This window comes from Diabrotica undecimpunctata, chromosome 6 (assembly GCF_040954645.1).
Source record: "Diabrotica undecimpunctata isolate CICGRU chromosome 6, icDiaUnde3, whole genome shotgun sequence".
Classification (NCBI taxonomy): domain Eukaryota; kingdom Metazoa; phylum Arthropoda; class Insecta; order Coleoptera; family Chrysomelidae; genus Diabrotica; species Diabrotica undecimpunctata.
Window position 1 is genome coordinate 20,211,271 of NC_092808.1, and position 3,175 is coordinate 20,214,445.

Genomic DNA, 3,175 nt, shown 5'->3' on the forward strand with positions numbered 1-3,175 from the left:
TTAAAATAGATGAAATTTAACAATGTTTATATTTATAAAGGGTGATTCTTTGGGAGTTCGACGATGTTTCATGTAGATTTAAGCTCCAGATTATGTTGTAGAGATCCTTAAATAGTATACTAGAGGCATTAGATCACAGATGGCAAATACTTTTTGGAGACTATCAAGTGACTCAGAAAACATATGGTATCCAATCACGAGACCTGTATAAGCTGGTACAAGGTTTTAGAATTCTGGAGTGGGTATAATGGAAGAAATACAATAAGTCAATATTTGGCTGCAGAACAACTGTCTTATAACAGTTTGCTTCCGAAAAAACAGTGTTTACTCACACTTTCAGACCCCTATAATAGATCAATAGATAGATCAACAAATAGTCAGATAATTCGGACCCCTAGTGCAGTTTCGTACGGAGGTGCGGCTGCCCAATGGGAAATCAGCATAAACCTTTCCTTGGCATTGCCGGATGTCGAGACTTTGCCGCTGTTCAGTTAGTGACTAAGTTCAGACAATGACGAGTGTTTTTTAGTTGCACTGTTCCTGTTTATCATTTCCGATAGTTTTCGTGAAGATAATAATTTAATACTAAATATAATATAACATAAAAAAAAACTACCAAAAAGGTACCAAAGAAAAGAAGAAGAGGTTGTGGTAAGAGTAAAGTATGACAGAGGCTATAGAAGCCATTAGGACAAAAAATATGGGATGAAAAAAGGGTACCAAGACTTTTGAGGTACACAAGACCACGCTGATGCGTTTGTCAATGGAAAAATATGGAGAACTAACAAAAGCAGCTTCTGTTAGTACAGGAAGGCCTACTGTCTTGCCTCCCGAATTGAAGGAACAGTTGGTTAAGTATTGTTTGGTCATGGAATCTACATTTTTTTGGTTGACTAGGCGAGACCTTCGGCGAATGGCCTATCAACTAGCTGAAAGGAATGGCATAACGCACCCTTTTGTTAAACACAACATGGCAGGTAAGATGGCTAGAGCTATTCATGAAAAGGCATACGTGCCGACTTTCAATTCGTAAGCCAACAGGAACCTCATTTGTAAAAGCTCTAGGTTTTAACAAAGAAAATGTGTCAATGTTGTTTGAAAAACACAGTTATCCAGCAAACAAAATTTTTAACGTTGATGAAAGTGGCCTTACAGTAGTTCAGAGTAAAGTAGAACCAGTCATTGGTTTCCGAGGAAAAAGGCAGATAGCCTCCCTTACATCAACAGAAAGAGGTGCCTTGATAACAATTGTAGTCTGTATGAGTGCTGGTGGCGACTATGTTCCACCAATGGTGATATTTCTTCAGAAATACGTGAATACTTAGTTGCAAAATGGAGCTAGATCATGTTTTGAACACTACAAAATTTACAATTAATTCATCTGTTCTCCTAGTCTTTGACGGGCATTCAAGCCACACCAGAAATATTGACATTATTAAGAAAGCCAAGCCAGAACCATGTTACAATCATTTCCTTACTGCCTCATTCAACTCATAAGTTGTAGCCTTTAGATAAGTCTTTTTTATCTCCTTTAAAGACTTATTATAGTGAGGTGATTAGGCAATGGTTGTTAATAAATCAACGTTCTCTAACCGAATTTGACGTAATGGGACTGTTTTCAAGGCCTACATACGAGTTATACGACGGAAATAGCCATCAATGGGTTCAAGACAACTGGAAGTTTTCCACTGGGATAGAAATAAAATTTCTGATGCCGAGTTCATTGCCGAAGTCCAAAAAGTGAAGCATATTGATCTCGATGATAACGGCTGTACATCTGATGATCCTGTTAAAACTTCTTCGAACAACACACTTGATGAAGAAAAATCCTGAATCTTCTCACCTGGTGACACATTCTCCTTCATGGGTTCCACACGAACAAGCGTCCACCTCAACTTAGTTGGTAGAACCTTCTTCTCTACCTCTGCCATTCCCCTTATCAGTGTTCACAAACCCTTTTCAAATCTTGCCTGAACTGCCCAAACTGATAAAAAAATCATCTGGAAGAGGCCACAAGTCCTGCAAGTCGGCCATAATCACTTCGTCTCTTTATAAAACAGACTTAGAGGCAGATATTGCTAAAAAGGTTCTGTCAGGAAGAAAAGATAAAACATATAAAGACGCCAAAGGAAAATGGAAGAAGACTGGAACAAAAACGAAGATGTTAGAGGCTAAAAATAAAAAAAACTTACAGAAAGAGTGTAAAAAGCATAAACCTAGTTCTCAGGTGAAGAGACAATTCAATTTTGAGATACACAATGGATTTTCATCTGAGGAAGAAGATCATTTGTCTCTGAAATCAGTCTTCAATCGGATTTGTTGTAGGACTAGAACAAACACCGGATGAATCGGATGTGACGTGCATGACATGCAGTGGATCAAATACCTATGTCAATATTGGGCACATGTTGATTGTACTAGTGCGATAAAGATGATTACATATGCGACTTCTGCCAGTTAACTAGATTCAAACTTAAAACAATCATAAGCCTACGCCTTTGATAAAAAAGCTAATTAACTGATATTTTTTTATTTAAATCTATTTTCATTATTTAGTTCCATCTATCTTGGCATTGAAATCTCGCAGGTTTTTTGTGACATAGGTACATCATTGGTAGTTTCTCTAGTATTTTTTCAATGTATTATAGGACATTTCTATTTCTTCATCTAGTTATAGGACATTTTATTGATGCAATAAGTCTTTTTTTGTTAATTTAGCCTTTAAAGCCTGTTCACTTTAATTGAATTCAAATTAAATTGTTTATTGTTAACATACTCTTGAAAATCCAGCTAATTTTATTTCTATTCTATTCTAATCTTTTCAAATGTACTTAGCCAGGCCCTGCCATGGTCTGAAAGTGTAGAGACAGTCCTCTTTTTCCGTACCAACATAGTCTATAATTCATTGGAGGTCTTGTTGTTTTTGACATTCTGAATGGTTTGTTTTGTGTTAAATGTTACTACTTAGAGATGAGATGAATTACAGATTTTGTGATTTTGAGACATTTGAGTGTTTTGTTTGTTTGTGTGTTCATAAGCGACCTTGTCCCTTTTATGTTTTTGTATCGACATATATTTCGGAGGACTGACCACCCAAGTGCCTTTGCAAACAGGAACAAGTGTGAAATATATTTAAATGGGAGGTCTCATTACATCTGCCTAGTTTTCCAAAAAA